The 20,052-nt window shown below is 47.5% G+C and overlaps 1 pseudogene; it reads right to left on the bottom strand.

Moving 5' to 3' along the window:
* Positions 1–10,045: 10,045 nt before the first annotated feature.
* Positions 10,046–10,161, bottom strand: LOC136634779 (5S ribosomal RNA; annotated as a pseudogene).
* Between the last annotated feature and the right edge of the window lie 9,891 nt (positions 10,162–20,052).

The following is a 20,052-nucleotide window of genomic DNA, read 5'->3' as shown; positions in this document are numbered from 1 at the left end:
ATGATCACACAGGCTGCCCTTCCAGCAGCGCCACATCTGCTAAGGCGTCACGTCGCAAACCACATCTCAGCTGCTTTGCAACAAAGTGATGCTGTGGCAGAAGCAGAGCTGCTTAAAGGGCAGCCCAGGTGATCATTTGGCTCTCCTATATCTGGAAAATATGATCAAGGTTTAAAGTTTTCTGCCATTTGCAACTAATGTGTTTCTATGAGAACAAAGTGCTTCTTTCTGGCCATCATCTCCTTAATGACATGAATTGACATGAACTACATGTCATGAATGAATGACATGAATACTTGATGACATCATTTCCTGTTTAATGATGTCACCTCCAACCCTCAGCAGCACCATGAAAGCTGTTGGGCCCACTCTATGGAACAAGTTTGACACTCCTGGTCTAAGAGAACAAAAAATGAGAACAGCTGAGTGAATTTGCAAGAGAGAATGAAACAAGCAAATGGCCCTGCTGCAGACTTCCAAGAGAAACAAGCTTCAGACACAACTCTTCAAAGGGAATGACAGGAAGAAAAAGCTGAACTGGAATTTATAGTGAGACGGCAGCATTCAAAGAGAAGGGTCTGAATTATGACATGGACTTCCTATCACATTACTGGGTGAATTGACTTTGGATTGAACTGTGGTTATTATCACTCATTGTGAATTGTCCTGGTGCACAATTCTAAGCCTCATACAAGATTGGGATTGTTTCATTTCTTCCTGAAAGTGCACATAACCATTTTCAATAATAAGAATATGAGATAATAATAAGAACCCCGCTGCATCAGGCAAAAGGCCCACCAAGTCCAGCTTCCTGTATCTCACAGTGGCCCTTCAGACACCTAAGGGAGCACACAAGACAACAAGTTACCTGCATCCTGTTGCCGCTCCCTTGTACCTGGCATTCAGAGACAGGCTACCTCAGAAACCAGGAGGTTGTGAATACCCATCATGGCTTATAACCTCTGATGGACTTTTCTTCTCGAAATCTGTCCAATTCCCTTTTCAAGACACCTAGGCCAGACACTATCACCACATCCTGTGGCAAGGAGTTCCACAGACTAATCACACAAAGAAATATTTCTTTTTGACTGTCCTAACACAATTCTAGTGGATGTCTCCTGGCTCTGGTGTTGTGTGAGAGGGTAAAGAACATCACTTTCTCCATCCCCTGCGTGGTTTTGTATGTCTCAATCATCTCTCCCCTTTTGCTAAAGAACCCCAAAACCCTGTAGCCTTTCCTCATAAGAGAAGCTGTCCCTGCTCACTCATCATTTTAATTGCTGTCTTCTGCACCTGTTCTAGTTCCACACTCTTCTTTTTGAGGTGTGGTGACCAGAACTGTATGCAAAATCCCCCCTATGCCCATGAATATGTATTCTGGCTTCTGAAGGATTTAGCTTCCAGCATCTGATGAGCTCTGAAATCAGAGATGGAAATGCATCAAGATCTGAAGCCTGCAGTTTGCATCCCAGGATGCCTGTTGCAAGATGATCTTTCCCAAGAGAATGGTGGCAGGAGGGCGGTCTCGGTGACCGTCTGCTGTGATGGATGAGTGCAATAAAGTCGCACCAAATTTCATGACAGGGGAGTCCAGCTCCATTTGTCCTTTTACAAATCAAATACATCAGCTTTTTCAATAAGGCAACGTCAAAGCCTTTGGTACCCTGAATTTAACATTAGTAGGTTCATCCCCCCCCCCCCCAAAATATGGTATTAACTGCCTCAGTGCTTGTATTGCAGGTCATTGTCTGAGATGGCCTGAAAGGAGGATTAGAGTCCAATCCTAGGCAAGTCTCCATTATGGTCAATGGGCAGGAGGTCTGGTCTAGAGGGTAGAGCCTCCATCTGCCTGAAGATAACATCCACAAGGTCGCCAGTTCGAGGCCACCGGCACCGTGCGACCTTGAAGCAGCTGACAAGCTGAGCCGAGCTATTCCATCTGCTCTGAGCATGGGAGGATGGAGGCCAGAATGTGAAGCCAGATCAAGAAAGAAACATCTGAATGTTGTGGTTTCTTGAAAGATAGAAACCTTCTTTCTATCCTCATCCTATGGGATGAGGATGGGGAGGTTAGAGAACAACAAGACAAAGGCAGGGTAGGAGAAGAAATTGGGAAAGGTAGGGAGATGGGATGTGATAGACAGTTTGGCACACTGAGAGGATGCGGGGACAAAGGAGCGAATAAGCAGCCCATCCTGGGGCATTCCGTGTATAAATGCTTTTATGGGAATGCCCGAAGTCTACGAGCAAAGGTGGGAGAACTGGAATGTCTGGTGACAAGGGAAAATATTGACATAGTGGGCATAACGGAAACCTGGTGGAATGCGGAGAATCAGTGGGATACCGCAATCCCGGGCTATAAACTCTACAGGAGGGACAGGCAGGGGCGTGTTGGAGGTGGGGTGGCCCTTTATGTTAAGGAAGGGATAGAATCCAGCAAAGTAGAGATTGAAGGTGGGTCCGACTCCACCGTAGAATCTCTGTGGGTTAAATTACCAGGCTTGAGCAGCGATGTAATACTGGGGGTGTGCTATCGTCCTCCAGACCAGAAATCTGATGGGGACCTTGAAATGAGGAAACAGATCAGGGAGGTGACAAGGAAGGACAGGGTTGTAATCATGGGGGACTTCAATTATCCTCATATTGACTGGGTCAATTTGTGTTCTGGTCACGATAAGGAAACCGGATTTCTTGACGTGCTAAATGACTGTGGCTTAGATCAGCTAGTCACGGAGCCCACCAGAGGACAGGTGACTCTGGATTTAATTTTGTGCGGTACGCAGGACCTGGTTAGAGATGTAAACGTTACTGAGCCATTGGGGAACAGTGATCATGCTGCGATCCGTTTTGACGTGCACGTTGGGGGAAGAATACCAGGCAAATCTCTAACAAAAACCCTTGACTTCCAACGGGCGGACTTCCCTCAAATGAGGAGGCTGGTTAGAAGGAGGTTGAAAGGGAGGGTAAAAAGAGTCCAGTCTCTCCAGAGTGCATGGAGGCTGCTTAAAACAACAGTAATAGAGGCCCAGCAGAGGTGTATACCGCAAAGAAAGAAGGGTTCCACTAAATCCAGGAGAGTGCCCGCATGGCTAACCAGCCAAGTTAGAGAGGCTGTGAAGGGCAAGGAAGCTTCCTTCCGTAAATGGAAGTCTTGCCCTAATGAAGAGAATAAAAAGGAACATAAACTGTGGCAAAAGAAATGTAAGAAGGTGATAGGGGAGGCCAAGCGAGACTATGAGGAACGCATGGCCAGCAACATTAAGGGGAATAATAAAAGCTTCTTCAAATATGTTAGAAGCAGGAAACCCGCCAGAGAAGCAGTTGGCCCTCTGGATGGTGAGGGAGGGAAAGGGGAGATAAAAGGAGACTTAGAGATGGCAGAGAAATTAAATGAGTTCTTTGCATCTGTCTTCACGGCAGAAGACCTCGGGCAGATACCGCTGCCCGAACGGCCCCTCCTGACCGAGGAGTTAAGTCAGATAGAGGTTAAAAGAGAAGATGTTTCAGACCTCATTGATAAATTAAAGATCAATAAGTCACCGGGCCCTGATGGCATACACCCAAGGGTTATTAAGGAATTGAAGAATGAAGTTGCAGATCTCTTGACTAAGGTATGCAACTTGTCCCTCAAAATGGCCACGGTACCAGAAGATTGGAGGATAGCAAATGTCACGCCTATTTTTAAAAAGGGAAAGAGGGGGGACCCGGGAAACTATAGGCCGGTCAGCCTAACATCTATACCGGGTAAGATGGTGGAATGCCTCATCAAAGATAGGATCTCAAAACACATAGACGAACAGGCCTTGCTGAGGGAGAGTCAGCATGGCTTCTGTAAGGGTAAGTCTTGCCTCACAAACCTTATAGAATTCTTTGAAAAGGTCAACAGGCATGTGGATGCGGGAGAACCCGTGGACATTATATATCTGGACTTTCAGAAGGCGTTTGACACGGTCCCTCACCAAAGGCTACTGAAAAAACTCCACAGTCAGGGAATTAGAGGACAGGTCCTCTCCTGGATTGAGAACTGGTTGGAGGCCAGGAAGCAGAGAGTGGGTGTCAATGGGCAATTTTCACAATGGAGAGAGGTGAAAAGCGGTGTGCCCCAAGGATCTGTCCTGGGACCGGTGCTTTTCAACCTCTTCATAAATGACCTGGAGACAGGGTTGAGCAGTGAAGTGGCTAAGTTTGCAGATGACACCAAACTTCTCCGAGTGGTAAAGACCAGAAGTGATTGTGAGGAGCTCCAGAAGGATCTCTCCAGACTGGCAGAATGGGCAGCAAAATGGCAGATGCGCTTCAATGTCAGTAAGTGTAAAGTCATGCACATTGGGGCAAAAAATCAAAGCTTTAGATATAGGCTGATGGGTTCTGAGCTGTCTGTGACAGATCAGGAGAGAGATCTTGGGGTGGTGGTGGACAGGTCGATGAAAGTGTCGACCCAATGTGCGGCGGCAGTGAAGAAGGCCAATTCTATGCTTGGGATCATTAGGAAGGGTATTGAGAACAAAACGGTTAGTATTATAATGCCGTTGTACAAATCGATGGTAAGGCCACATCTGGAGTATTGTGTCCAGTTCTGGTCGCCGCATCTCAAAAAAGACATAGTGGAAATGGAAAAGGTGCAAAAGAGAGCGACTAAGATGATTACGGGGCTGGGGCACCTTCCTTATGAGGAAAGGCTACGGCGTTTGGGCCTCTTCAGCCTAGAAAAGAGACGCTTGAGGGGGGACATGATTGAGACATACAAAATTATGCAGGGGATGGACAGAGTGGATAGGGAGATGCTCTTTACACTCTCACATAATACCAGAACCAGGGGACATCCACTAAAATTGATTGTTGGGCGGGTTAGGACAGACAAAAGAAAATATTTCTTTACTCAGCGCGTGGTCGGTCTGTGGAACTCCTTGCCACAGGATGTGGTGCTGGCGTCTAGCCTAGATGCCTTTAAAAGGGGATTGGACAAGTTTCTGGAGGAAAAATCCATTATGGGGTACAAGCCATGATGTGTATGCGCAACCTCCTGATTTTAGGAATGGGTTAAGTCAGAATGCCAGATGTAGGGGAGAGCACCAGGATGAGGTCTCTTGTTATCTGGTGTGCTCCCTGGGGCATTTGGTGGGCCGCTGTGAGATACAGGAAGCTGGACTAGATGGGCCTATGGCCTGATCCAGTGGGGCTGTTCTTATGTTCTTATGTTCTTATGTTCTTTCAAATTGTAAAAATCCCTTCGGGGATTTAAATTGCCTGCCTATGTAAACCGCCTTGAATAAAGTCTGAGGAGAAATCTGAGGACCAAGAAAGGGGGTATAGAAATACCTGTACTATTATTATTATTATTATTATTATTATTATTATTATTATTATTATTATTATTATTATTATTATTGCTACACATTACACCTGGCTTGTGCACTTGTTTCCACACTCTTCTTTGTCATCCTCCCATAGTTATAAAAGGAAAAGGGGAACAGAACAGAAGAGGAAGTGTAGAGGAGAGAAGAGCAGTTAACCAGACTATCTCCTTGCAGCAGAGGAGGACCAAGCTTCTGGGGCTGATAATTGCCTGTTGCTTGCAGTATGAGCTACTTCTAAGCAGTGTGGATCCCTGGAGTTGTGCCCTGTCAGCCCTTGCAAGAGGTTGATGGATTGCACTGCATGAAGAAGCAGCTTGGAGGTGACCTGTGCAAGAGGACAGAGAAACAAGTGTGTCTATGAAGATAGATTTGAGTGGGTTGAAGGACCAATGGAGACTCTCCTAGCATTGGCTGATGGATGTTGCACACCCCAGTGCTATGGGGGGCAGGGGGCAGAGTGACCCCTGCCAAGCTGAGGACATGCCTTTAGCATTTTTGTGCCATCTGAATAAACAGAACATTCGTCCCTGCAGATCCTTTCCAACGCAGGTCACCCAGAAAGTCTTTTCTGCCAATTATTTTTCCCCTTCAAAGAGCTGAAGCAACGGGATTGGTTGGGGCCTGTGCAATTGCTGCCTTCCAAGATTGGGACTGTATTTCGTTCTGACAAACTTAGCGGGCACTATCAATGTCAGTTACTGTCCTCCAATATTTATTTTCTTTCTGGTACTCTGGCCAGAAAGGATGGGAAGAAAAAGCGGGACGGACGGACAAACTGGAGCTGCAGTCCTAAGTGGGACAAGCGCCAGTGCACTCTGAACAGTCAAGAAGTAAGACACACTTTAGTGGGCCATGTAGGTGCTCCTGGACAGGGATGTGCCAGAGTCACTGCACTGTGTCATGAGTTGAGTCGCAAGTCCCCAACCTTCTGTGGTGAGTCAAGTCACGAGTCATATTGGTGGCTGTCGCGACTCATCCTGAGCTGCTATAATTTTGACTCAGGTCCAAGTCATTGCAAGAAACGAGTCGCAGTGCAAGTCAGGCACAGTTAAAAAAAAAAGTAAGCCAATAAGTAAGCCACACACAAAGCAGAGTCACAAACACACACAAAAGTGAGTCGGGTCTTGAGTCTATTCAAGTCATGACTCTTTTTCGAATCGCTGGCCCTGAGTCACGAGTTGTGTATAACAGACCAATCCTGAGCTGGTTGGGGTGCAGGGCTGCGATGGCACTGAAAATGACTGCTGCTGCATCCTGCATGCTTTGGGAAGCCGCTGGCGGCTCCTCAGGAGAAAGGAACTTTCGTCCCCTTCCCCTGGGTAAAGAGAATAGCCCCGCAATGGGACTATTTGATTCACCGCCAACAAAAAGGTTGGCGGTGAATCAAAAGCCTCTGTGTTGGGCGGTGAACCCGATGCAGGGGCTTTGGATCAGGCGGAGCATTGCTCCACTTGTCCCGCCTTCCTCCTTCCCCACTCCCTTCCCCAGCACACCTCCCCCCACCCTCTCCTTGCCTCCTGCTTCCCCATAACGCCTCCTTCTCAACTCCCCCCTCACCCCCACTTACTTCCCCTCTGCTCTTACTGCCAAGCGGCAGACATTGGGCGTCCATCTGGCAGTAGCCCGGTGCTAGCCAGGCTTGCCCGGCACCAGGGCCCACAAACGTGCCTTATGGTGGTTTGCTGACACACTGAGCTCAGGATTGGGCTCTGAATCTGTTACATCTGAGTCAGGAGCTGCCCATGAGATGTAAATTTAAAAAGAAAAATGGTATAAGTTTTTGCTGTTTGCCCCCTACTGACCACTCAGAATCCTCAATGTTCATCAAGTTGGGTTGTGTGAAGCTGTTTGCCAAATCACCGAGTGTCAACAAATGTATCACAGTTTTTGCAAAAGAAGGCTAAAGATGACATCTACAGCGGTAAAGGCACTCTCCACCCCTGCAGGGACACTGGGAACTAAGCGTTAAAATCCCATTTTGCAAGTTGTTCGGTATCATATACAGGTAATTACATTTCTACGTTCCTCGAGGGCTTTGTAGAAACTCGAGTTCTTCTCAGCCAGAAAATGCAAAGCACTTTCTCTAAAGCTACACCGTGCCCTGGGATCTTGGGAGGGGAGGTAAAAGTGTTTATACCCAGCACAAGGCACCTTGCAACATATAAAAATCCATCTAAATACAGTCTTTAAAAATACAATACCAGATATTAGCAATAAAATGCAATCATAAATACGTAGCAGCAAGTTTAAAAAAAAATCTTCATGTCTCCAGCAGCCGTAAACTCAGAACGGCTGTTAATTACATTTGAACATGGAAGATCTGTAATTTGCCGCAATTAATTGACTGGTTGACTTAGAAAGATTGATGGGGGAAAAAAAAGTCTCATCTTTTTGGTAAATAGCTGATGAGTCATGGCTTGATTCAGAGTGGGACTGTAATGAATAGGTTGCACTCTTTGCCATTTTCACTCTTCCCAAGTGGGATTAGGCTCCAGTCTGGTAGCTTTGGACTTCAGAAAGAAACACCTATTGCTGCCTGTGGAAGCCCATGAACAGTTTTCATGAACAACGTACAGTTCCGATTGCCACATCTCAAAAAGGACATTGTGGAAAGTTGCAGAAGAGAGTGAGCAAAATGTTTACTGGACTGGGGCACTTCCCTTACAAGGAAGGTTGTTACAAGGGGTTCTTCAGTCTAGAAAAAAGGAACCCAAGGGACATTTGGTGGGCCACTGTGAGATACCGAACTGGGTTTATGGCCTGATCCAGCAGGGCTGTTCTTGTGTTCTTAGGACATGATTGAGTCATACAAAATTATGCAGGGGATGGATAGAGTGAACAGAGGGATGTTCTTTTCCCTCTCGCACAACACCAAAACCAAGGGACATCCACTAAAATTAAGTATGGGGAGAGTTAGGATGCACAAAAGGAAATATTTCTTTCCCCAGTGTGTAATTGATCTGTGGAACTCCTTGCCACAGGATGCAGTGATGGTGTCTGGCCTGGATGCCTTGCAAAGTGGATTGGATTGATTTCAGGAGGAAAAGTCCATCACAGGTTACAAGCTGTGATGGATATGTGTAACCAACCAGTTTTAGAGGTTGCCTATCCCAGAATACCAGGGAGTGGCACCAGGATGCAGGTAACTTCTTGTCTTGTGTGCTTCCTGAGGTATCTGGTGGGCCACTATGAAAAGCAGGAAGCTGGACTAGATGGGCCTTTTGACCTGATCCAGCAGGGCTCTGCTTATTTAAACCTATGCTTGGAAATTGGGTGCAGACACAAACTTGGAATAGCCAGCAATGTTTCAAAAGTGGTGCACCCCTTCACTGACTTTATGCCTGGCAGCGTTTGGTCTCAAAAGCAGACCCCAAGCAGCAGGGATCTGTTGTTCCTTAAAATCCTTTCATTGGCACAGAATTCCTTTTTGCCTAGACCTCCATCCCCCAGCAGCAGAGAGGAATGCAGAGAGGTTATTCCAGCAGAAAGATTCAAGCTTCTCTTTTTTCACATGCCTTACTCTGTATGTTTTTTTGTACTTCTCCCTCCCCACCCCATCCCCTCCCAGGTCAAAAGGAAAGAAACCTCTGTGAATGTTTTTCAAAGTTTGTCTTTGAAGGCGGATGAGAAGAACCGCCAAAGGCAGCTCGATGCGCTCCATTTTTTTCCCCTAAAATGAAGAAGCCAACACTGAGACTGTCTGTGTGAATGCCCTTTTTATCAAACAGATTGCATACTCCCTGGGAAGACCTGCACTGGTTTAATCACCATTTTCTGTCCCCAGGGAACTCAGGCAGCAATCCTGCACATACTCTCACATACTCCTGCACATTGGGGGAATACTCCTGCACATTGGGGGAATACTCCTGCACACTGGGGGAATAAGCCCCAATGAATACAGTGGCACTACTTGCTTCGGTGTAGACATGCATAGGCATGTCTTTTGCTGTTGGGGAAGCATAGTTCAATGAGAAGGTGGCTAAATATCTCCAAGAGAATTCTCCTGCTCCTTGGATTCTTCCTGGGAAGCTATGATAGCAAAACAGATTGCCCCACTGGAGATCTTCAAGCAGAGGCACCTACTGGAGATGCTGTAGAGCAGTGTTGCTCAAACTGTATGATATCAGGATCAACATAGTAGCAAAAGGTGCATGTGCTATGGGCCCCACATTTTCAAGGGCACCGATCCCAGTGGTGTGGCTAGAAGGGGTGACCCAACCCACCGGGTATCAGGGGCCAGGAGAGGGGGCATTGCAAGAGCTAAAGGCTACCCAAGGTGGCAACTCCTTTGAAATCCTATTCAGATCTACTCAGAAATCTAGTAAGCATTTTGTAGTGCTTTGCATGACCCTGCAGCCTTGCTTTCTTCAACATCCCTTGCCCCTAGTTAAACCCGTGTTTCTCAAATTGTAGGTCTGGAACCACTAGGCGAGTCACCAGTCAATTTCAGCTGGGTTCCCATTGATTTCAAAGTGTATTTTATTTTTCATATATGCGACTTGATGCTGCTATGGCATGGGTGCATTTGGGGAAATGTGACAGATCTATACTTTGCACAGACTACCATGTCTATGTTTTTAACAATGATAATCAATAGGGCTTACTCCTGGGTAAGTGTGGATAGGATTGCAGCCTTTGAGATGCTTAGGAATGGTTGGCAACCTTCAGTCTCGAAAGACTATGGTATAAGCCTACAGCACCCGGTATTCCCTGGCGGTCTCCCATCCAAGTACTAACCAGGCCTGACCCTGCTTAGCTTCCAAGATCAGACGAGATTGGGCATGTGCAGGGTAACAGTTTAGGAATATTTTTTTAACAAATCAGTAACTGGCTTGGGAGGGTCAGAAAGATTATTTATTTTAAATATTTTTTTAAACTTATACTCATTATAAACTTTTAACTTAATTGATGATTTGATTTTGTCATATGGGGGGGGGGTGTTAAAAATTTTGTTGCTTGATGATATCACTTCTGGCCATGTCATCACTTCTGGGTTAATGACATCATGTCTGGTGGGTCCTGACTGATAGTCATTATAAAACATGGGTTATATTATAAAACATTATAAAACAGCACCGGGGTGCTGAAAAGTTTGGAGAACCACTGGTTTAACCCTTAGTCTTGTTTGAAGATACAGAGGACTACCGTCAGTTCTTGAGCAAAGACGACGTTTATCAGAGCAGACTTCCTAATAAGCATATGCTCTATTTTTTCCAGATTTGGAATTAATTTAGGTTGGTAGTTGGCAACCTTCAGTCTCGAAAGACTATGGTATCGCACTCTGAATGGTGGTTCTGGCACAGCGTCTAGTGTGGCTGAAAAGGCCAATTCAGGAGTGACAATCCCTTCCACACTGGGAGCAAGTGCAGTCTGTCCCTGGTCTGTCTTCCTGGCTATGGGCCTTCCTTCTTTACCTCTTTGCCTCAGACTTTTGGCCAAGTGTCTCTTCAAACTGGGAAAGGCCATGCTGCACAGCCTGCCTCCAAGCGGGCCGCTCAGAGGCCAGGGTTTCCCACCTGAGGTCCACTCCTAAGGCCTTCAGATCCCTCTTGCAGACATCCTTGTAGTGCAGCTGTGGTCTACCCATAGGGCGCTTTCCCTGCACAAGTTCTCCATAGAGGAGATCTTTTGGGATCCGACCATCATCCATTCTCACGACATGACCGAGCCAATGCAGGTGTCTGTTACAGCAGTGTATACATGCTGGGGATTTCAGCTCATTCCAGGACTGTGTTGTTTGGAACTCTGTCCTGCCAGGTGATACCGAGGATGCGTTGGAGGCAGCGCATGTGGAAAGCGTTCAGCTTCTTCTCCTGCTGTGTACGAAGAGTCCATAACTCGCTGCAGTACAGAAGTGTACTCAGGATGCAAGCTCTGTAGACCTGGATCTTGGTATGTTCCGTCAGCTTCTTGTTGGACCAGACTCTCTTTGTGAGTCTGGAAAACATGGTAGCTGCTTTACCGATGCGTTTGTTTAGCTCGGTATCAAGAGAAAGAGTGTCGGAGATCGTTGAGCCAAGGTACACAAAGTCATGGACAATCTCCAGTTCATGCACAGAGATTGTAATGCAGGGAGTGAGTCCACATCCTGAACCATGACCTGTGTTTTCTTCAGGCTGATCGTCAGTCCAAAATCTTGGCAGGCCTTGCTAAAATGATCTATGAGCTGCTGGAGACCTTTGGCATTAATTAATTTAATTGACAATGTATTATTCAATTGGATTATCTCGCTGTGTAGGAAATGAAAAAAAAAATTAAATTAGTTTACTATGCAAATAAATAATTTATATGTTAATATTTATGTGTTTTTTAATTTTGGGTCCCTTTATAACAAACACTACAGGACCTCACTAGTTTCATCCAGGCCTGTACGACATGAATATTTCAGTGGCGGCCAGCTTTTTCAGTTTCCCAGCTTCACTTCTGAGTTGTGACTGTTCTAGGCTCCTTTAAAAAAACAAATCACCATAGGGATGGAGTCTTGGAGTTCCTGTTCAAGAAGACTTTTTTTCCTGCATATACAGCTGGTTGGCAGGCCTCTTTCAATGCCTGGTGAGCAGCTGTTGTCCACCCTGCAATCCCATCAGTTCAACAAGGGGTTGTGAACTCAGTTCTGGATCCAGAGGTCAGGCTGATCAGTGAGGATTGAGTATTTCTGAGCTGGCCTGGGCGAATCCAGGTGGCCTTTTCAGAGGAGCCATCTCCTGTTTCTCATTACCGCAGTAAGGCTGCTGTCATGGCCAATTAAAATGGATTCGAGCAATTCAATTAACCAATGCTTTCAGAGGCCTTGCTTCATGTCATCTTCAATAATGGTCATTTTCCAAAAGGGATACTTCATCATGGAGACGTCTTGCTGCAAGATGGCTGTGGCTTGACTTATTTGCAACAGGATTTATGGCCAAGTCCACCAGTGCTCTTTTGCCACTCCTTCCCTGGCTCTAGTTGCAAGAGCCAAGGTGTCAGGAGAATCACAAAAGAGGAAGCATCCCATTGATATACTGAGCTCACCAGGGAGACTTCAGATGCCCTGTTCTCAGTCCAATGATGTGCAGTGTGGTCCATATCTGGGGAGGCACAACCACATGAATACACACTCCCACCATCCCTCTCCCCCTCCTCTTTTAGCTCAGTCTCTCTCAGTATCTTCCTTGGGGAAAACTCTCTCTCTCTCCCCCCCCCCCCGCAATAAATAAAGACTCACTTCTTCTTCCCCCACTCAGAGCTAAGGAGAGCTCTGCAATACGCCCCCAGAGGCAATTGAAAAGCTGCCTCTCCTGGTACTTTAGAGACCCAATCCATTTTTCATGGCTTTTGATCAAAGGCAATGCTTCCTGATGCCTCCCCAAAACTTGCTAATGAAGGCAACTTGATATTTTTTTTGATTGGAAACCAGTTGCCCTGCTTTTTTGGAAGCCAGCCATGACTACAACTTAACCTACAGAGGCAAACCTTCCTGCTGCCTCCCCAAAGATTGCTAACACAGTCACCCTTCCAAGGTTTTCATAGGAAACCAGCCACGATGACAGCAAATTGGCTTGCAATCTTGTTGTCTTATGTGCTCCCTGAGGCATCTGGTGGCCCTACGTGAGTTACAGGAAGCTGCACTAGATGGGCCTTGGGCCTGATTCAGTGGGGCTCTACTTATGTTCTTAAAGTCTTGATGCTCGACTGAGCTCTCCAGGTTGCCAGGATCCAAACTCTGCAATATAGTCAGAACAGTTAAAGGTCAATCCAAAGACAAAAAGCCCATTTAAGACTGGAAAGGCAAACAGAATCGGGGACATAGAAACAACTTGTAGCTTTAAGAACTCCACGAGTCCAAGTGAAAATCTTCCACAAGATGGCAATCCCCAGAGTTCAAAGGTATTGTAAAGGCAGGTACCCTGCCTGAGGTATACAAGGCAATTTAAACTTAATTTGGCACAACAGGGATCAACAGAAGAAAAAGCGCTTTTTATATGACCTGAAATAGTCAAGTTTCTCACAAGCTTTGGGTTACCAACGAGCTTTCTGCCCAAGGAAGTAGAAAATCTGCGCTCTGTAGTCCTGTTCGGCACTGATCCATTAAGAAGTGAAGGTGCATGGGGGGGGGGGGAATGTGGTTGCATGCTCTGGCCCCATGCCCAACGTTGCCATGTTCCATTTCCTGTGCATGAAGGGCATTCCAAAGAAATGCGAAAGAGGCAATGCAGACCTGAGCTGGGATGGGAAAAAACAAACCTGGAGTGAATCAGCCTGAACTTCTGGTCCAAACAGAGGATTTTCATTACACATCACTGGGCCTTTCTGAATGTATTAAACTGCCTTCTGTGGAGATGCTGGTCCATTTAGTTCAATACTACATAGATCAGGAGTGCCAAATATAAGCCATGCGGGCCAGATGTGCCCCCTGGAAGTTCTTTATCCAGCCCCTCTGATAATTGGGCTGTCCTAGCACCACCCTTTCAGCAGCACCGCTGCTGCTGAGACTCTGGGAGGGAGAGACGGAAGGAGGTCTCAGAAGGCAAGGAATGCGATGGGGTAAGGAGCAGAACAAGAGGAGTGAGAGAGGGAGAAGCTGCTGGGGTGCCACGAGAACCCAATTATCCTGCAGGCCGCCCTTTCAGCAGCGCCACGTCTGCTGAGGCATCACTTTGAAGAGCATCTCTCATCTACTGAGCTACAAATTGTTCTGGCAGAAGCAGCATGGCTGAAAGGGCAGCCTGTGGGATAATTGGCTCTCCTATATCTTGAAAGGATGATCAGGATTAGCACATTTTCTCTTCTGCCAGCTGCAGCTTCTACGTGAGAACAAAGTGCTTATTTCTGGCCATCACCTTCTTAACGATGCTACTTCCAGCTTAATGATGTCACTTCCAACTCTCAGCAGGAGCCAGGAATGCCAGGGAACACACATGTGACCTGCTGCTTGCACCACTATGTTCATGCGTTCCTCAGCCTGGCGCATATGGCTTGTGGTAGCTGCTGCCATGCGCCAGTGGTAGCACCCGTGCAGGCAGCAAGTCCGGGTGAGTTGCTTTCTACCGAGGCAGAACAGTGTGTATTGTTGACAGATTGGCAATTCCATTGAGCACAGTGGCAGTGCCTCTCCAGGGCCCATGAGGGGGGCACAGGGGGTGATTTGTACCCAGACCAGGGTCAAAAAGGGGGCCCAGGATCCAAAGGAGGGAGCCCAGAAATTTCCTGAGATATTTCATTTTCTAATCTCATGCCTACACGGGTGCTACCGCTGGTGCATGGCGGCAGCTACCACAAGCCATATGCGCCAGGCTGAAGAAAGCATACATGCTGTCTTAACACAGCATCACATGGGAAGAAATTGGTGTGCTACTGTAGCCCTTTGGTTTGCGGATCTGCTTACCATGAAGGTAAGCGCACACAGGACGCTCTATTCTTGTGTTCACCTAAATAGGATGTTCTTCTGCAATGGTTTTCTTTATTTCAAAGATTTTAGAGAGATTTAGGAGTGTGTTTGGTTTCCATATTACTGTATCAAGCTGCCAACGCCATGTAGGTAGGCAGACCTGATGTCCGTATTGGGAAGCCCTGTAGATCTGGGCTCCAAAGACTTTTCTGGCTGTTGCCACCTTTCCCTGTCCTGTTTCACCCCCACCCCTGCTCTGCTTTATGCCCTTCCCAAACCATTATGCAAGCCCCCTTTGCCACCCTCTGCTCCTCAGGAGCAAGCCGCGCCATCTAGCCTCAGTGGTGGCTTGCCCCAGCTAGTTGCGTTGGCCAGGTTTGGCTGATGCAAGGGTCTGGGGAGAGTAGGAAGGAGGCAGGAGGGAGGCATTCTGGGGTGGGAAGAGGGCAGGGGAGGGCGGTCCCAGGAGCAGGTGGGTGGGGAGACAGAGCCAGGGCTGGGACCTGGCAGATGTGCCGGATCTTAGCCCTCAATCCCAAGCAGCGTGGAGTGGTTGCAAGCCACTCCGCTCTCCTTGGACTTATGCCACCTCTGGATGTGGTGCAAGTCCAAGGGGACCCATAGGGGCTGCAGTGGCTTACCTGGGGTAAGGGGAAGAATTTCCGCTTGCCTCCAACTGAACCACCTTGTGCTTGAACCACCAGTAGAGGCCAACTTGATTCAACCAACTTGAACCACCAGTAGAGGCCTCCTGGTTTGCCTGTTTCAGGGCAAGATAGGATTGCACGGCACGTTGATTATGCCATTTTGTCCATGATATCACTTCCAGGTTAACAACAACACTTCTAGTGGGACCTGACAGATTGTCATTCTAAAAAGTGGGTTCTGGTGCTATCAAGTTTGAGAACCACTGATCTACAGTGTCTGTATTTAGAATCAGCAATGGTAGAATAGAATTTGCTTTCTTCCCAACAGCATGTGTGTGTGTGTGGGGGGGGGGGTGGCCTCTCTGAAAGGCAGAGCCAGGGAAGAATTGTTTCCTGAATTAAACGACTTTGACAAATGGCATGTCAGAGTGGGATGTGTGTACATTAGGTTCCTCAGGAGTGCTTCCAAATGGGCCTACTGTTCCATGACAGCTCAGATCTCCCCTGGGGGCTGCAGAAAGCCCCATCAACATGATTAATCCAAGATCCACGGTTTGTGCTGTGCGGCCCTCGTGCTCAGAGTTGCACAAGAATGGTTTGCCTGCCATAGATGACTCTACTACCCCCCTGTAGATGCTCCTGGGTCTTTGGCGCAAGCCTCACTGCGACTGGTTTTTGACCAGATCAAGATGCGAGTTCATCTGAAGAAGATGATGGACTAGATTGGAGCAGGTTCAGAGAAGAGCATTGAAGATGATCAGAAGGCGGGAGAACAAGTCCGAAGAGGGAACTTGGTATGTTTAGCCTGGAGAAGAGAAGGCTGAGAGGGAATATGATGGTGCTCTTCAAAGTACCTGAAGGGCTATCATATGGAAGAAGGAACAGACTTGTTCTCAACTATCAATGAGAGTAGTAGAGATTGCACTGATGGGTGCAAACTGCAAGAGAGGCGATTCCAGTTGGACATCAGGCAGAAATTCTTGACCGTCAGGGAGGTTCGAGGAAGTGGTGGACTCCCCCTCCCTGGAGATCTCCAAGTAGAGGTTCAACAGACACCTGCTGGAGATGCTCTGGGAGGATTTCCTGCTCCAGGCAGGGGGCTGGACTAGATGACTTTGTAGGTCATTCCAACTCTATTTCTATGATAGACAGGGCCTTGTAAGGGCCTGACCCAACAGGGTTCTAATTACCTTCCACAAAACAAGCCATTCTCCTTAATTCGCAGAGCAAACTGAGACAGATCTACCCACTGTCCATGGTGTCAAAACCACTTTGACCTTAAGAACTTTCCCCCTTCGATCGGTCTCTTCCACTCTGTCCTTGAAACCCGGATGGGACATTTACTTTGATAAAACTGGTTCATTAGTACCGTTTGCCTGCAGACGTACTCCAGGATCTTCTCCCCCGTTGGCATCACTTCTGTGAGTCGTTTCTTTGTTTTCCAACTATTAGTCTGAGCAAAAGGTGCAGATACCTGATAACAGCTTGACAGAAGCTAGTTAACGATGCGCTGGCGGTACAGCCGTTCCGAAGGATTATCTGGACGGGGAAAGCAGACGTCGGATGCTGGCGCAGAAAGGTCATGACGACAACTGCTTCGTCTGTCTGGATACGGAACAGAAACCATCACGGGGAGACTTTGTTCCAGGATGTGCTCAAGCATTTGACAGCTGGTGCTTTCCTGGAGAAAGGCACCCAGCAATGCAAACCTGAGGGGCAGAGAAGCCAGCTCAACAGATGTGGGGAGAACTGCTATTTCCTGACCCCTTCTTTGGAGAAAAGATTTGAAATGAAAGATGCGCAGCTGTCATTTTTCCCAAAGCTGATACATCATATTCAAACTCCCCTGTAAAAATGGCTTTTCTTTCATTAATAAGTTACCAGTGGCATAGCTAAACTGGGGGGAAAGGGGGTCCATTGGGCCCCCCCTAGGACAGGCAGTTTTCCACAGCCTCAGCTGTGTGGGGACAACAACGATGGGGTAGACGGCACCCAACAGAGATGCACTCCCAGAAGCCATTCCCGAGGCTAGGGGGTGACTGCGCAGGCATGGGGGTGACACAATGATATGGGGGTGTCATTGCATCATCTGACCCCTCCCCGGGTACCCGCCCCCTCAGCTACGCTACTGATTGTTACTTTTCAATTCTTTTTGGTAAGCCATGCTCATCTCTAGCAAAAGCAATCCAGGAAGCTAGTAAATCAATAAAATGTTATTTAGTCCAGTGGTACTGAATCAAATGAATCAACTTCATAAGATGATTTCCAGAGGGACTGATTATAGAATCGTAGCACATTAGAGTTGGAAGGAACCTCGGAGGCCGTCTAGTCTAAGTCAGGGCAAGCAACCGACAGGTGGCCATCCACAGCCTCTGTTTGTAAACCTCCAATGAAAGAAGGTCCGTTACTGCATGAAGCAGCTGAATGAGAATTTCAAATAAAGCTCAAGGCCATCGCAGGGGGTATTAAGCTAGACAAGAGATTTACAGTGCAATCCTAACTTGGCTGGAACAGGCAGGTTGGCAGGCCTGTGCTGTATCCAGTGCAAGTTTGGGGCTGACTGCAGGCCAGCAAGGGGAAACTTTTCCTCTTACCCCAGGGAAAGCCGCAGCAGCCCCATGGGGCTACTCAGATCTGCGCCACCAAAATTGGCGGCATAAATCTGAGCAGCCCAGAGCTCCCCGGGAATGAGGTTAGGATACAGCATAAGTGCTGGATCCTGGCCCCGCCTCCCATTCCCTGTCCACCTGCCCCCAGGAATGCCCACCTCCTGTCCTCCCATACTCCAAAATTCCTTCCTCCTGTCTCCTCTCTGCCCTTCACACACCACTCCCAGACCTCCCGCACCAGCAGAGCTCAGCTGGCACAACTTTACCAGGCTCTGGGGCTCACATCAGCACGGGAATTGCAGATTTAATTAACGTTACTCTGGAGGTTGCCAATTGCCTGTATATTTTTAATCTTGACATCATACATGACAGGCATCAGTGGCATAGCTAAGGGCTGCAAGGGGTACATTGCCCTGGGTGCTATGCCTTGAGGGGGTGTCTTAGAGGCTTTCAAATGGCACTTCAGGTTTTTACTATAGATAACCAGTGCCTCAAAAAGAAGTGCCTTTGGAAGGCCTCTAAGATGTATGGGAGGGTGTTAAAATTTTTTTGGGGGTGTTATGAGGATGTGCCCCAGGTGCCAGATTACTTAGCTACACCACTGACAGGCAAGTCAGTTGATTCTGTTCTAGTCCATTGAAATAAATTCTGCTGTTTTCTTTTTCTGCATTCCTGAACATATGTACATAAAATAAATACATGCACAAACTTGTGTCTGATGAAGTGGAAAGCAATCAATGCAAAACCACAATTAACAGCGGTCATTAAAACAATATCATGAAGAGGAAGAATGATTCAAGCAAACTCTGAGAAGCAGGTCTTCAGCCTCCGATGATGCACTAGCAGGAGAGAGGCAGCCACATAGTACAAGGAAGGGAATTCCACATTTGGGGGGCCACCACCGAGAAGTCCTGCATCATCTCAAACCTAACTGTAGAGGGCAGTGTGGTACAGAAGAGAAACTCCATCTCCAAACTTCATGGACGGATAGGTCCATGCAAGGGAAGGCAGCATCTTGACTGATGCCTAGGAACAAACTGATCACAAGTGCAGCTGAAAAGCCTCCCCTTGCCTCAGGCTGACCCATGAGCAGCCCAAAACTTGTGCTGGATACAGCACAGGCCCACTGGCCTGCCCGCCCCAGCGCGAGTTAGGATTGGGCTATGAAAGCCCCAAATGCTGTAGCCTTTCCTCGTAAGGGAAGTGCCCAAAGAAGGGACACTGTCATTTCCATCAGAGGTTTTCCATATCTAGGGAACAAGCAGTACCAAAGCCCCCTGCCCTTCCTCTGCAGTTTTGAGCCATTTCAAATCCCAGCAAAACTCCACTATATGTTAAAAGAATCAAAGGAGCAAATGTGCACCTTTGTGTGCAGGGCCGTCTGACCCTCCTCGTATCCCTTGGAGTGTTTTGTTGGCCAGAGATTGAACTGCACTAGAGAGAGAATGAGACCAAAGCCTCCATCAGATCTCCTGTGGCTGCCAGTGTGTCCAAGGGGAGGAACCCTCATGCTTTTGAATTAGACACAACAAAGGCGAACGACCAGCTCCAGCCCTTTCTAACAAGGCAGAGAACAAATGGCTTCAAAGCCGTCTCCCAAGGTCTCCTTTGCATTTCTGCACAAACAGAGAACCTATGAAGTTCACCTTCCTCTGTCAAGGGCTTGCTGTCACAATGCACCATTACTGCAGGAAATACTTTTGAATCCTAAGAACATAAGGAACATCAAAAGAGCCTTGCTGGATCAGGCCAAAGGCGCAACTAGTCCAGCTTCCTGCATCTCACAGCAGCCCACCAGATGCCTCAGGAGCACACAAGACAGCAAGAGACCTGTAGCCTATTGCAACTCCCTTGAATCAGGCATCCAGAGAGAGGCTCCTTCTAAAACCCAGAGGTTGCATTTAGTAGTCATGGCTTGTGACCTATGACGGAGTTTTTCTATCAGTTTGTCAAATCCCCCTTTTCAAGGCATCCAGGTCTTCAGAGGAATGTTCTTTTCCCTCTCACACAACCAGGGGACAGCCACTAAAACTGAGTGTTGGGAGAGGCAGAACGGACAAAAGAAAACGTAA

The sequence above is a fragment of the Tiliqua scincoides genome, chromosome 14, assembly GCF_035046505.1.
Source record: "Tiliqua scincoides isolate rTilSci1 chromosome 14, rTilSci1.hap2, whole genome shotgun sequence".
Classification (NCBI taxonomy): domain Eukaryota; kingdom Metazoa; phylum Chordata; class Lepidosauria; order Squamata; family Scincidae; genus Tiliqua; species Tiliqua scincoides.
The sequence above is the reverse complement of the archived record's forward strand: the minus strand, read 5'-3'. Positions and strand labels throughout refer to the sequence as shown.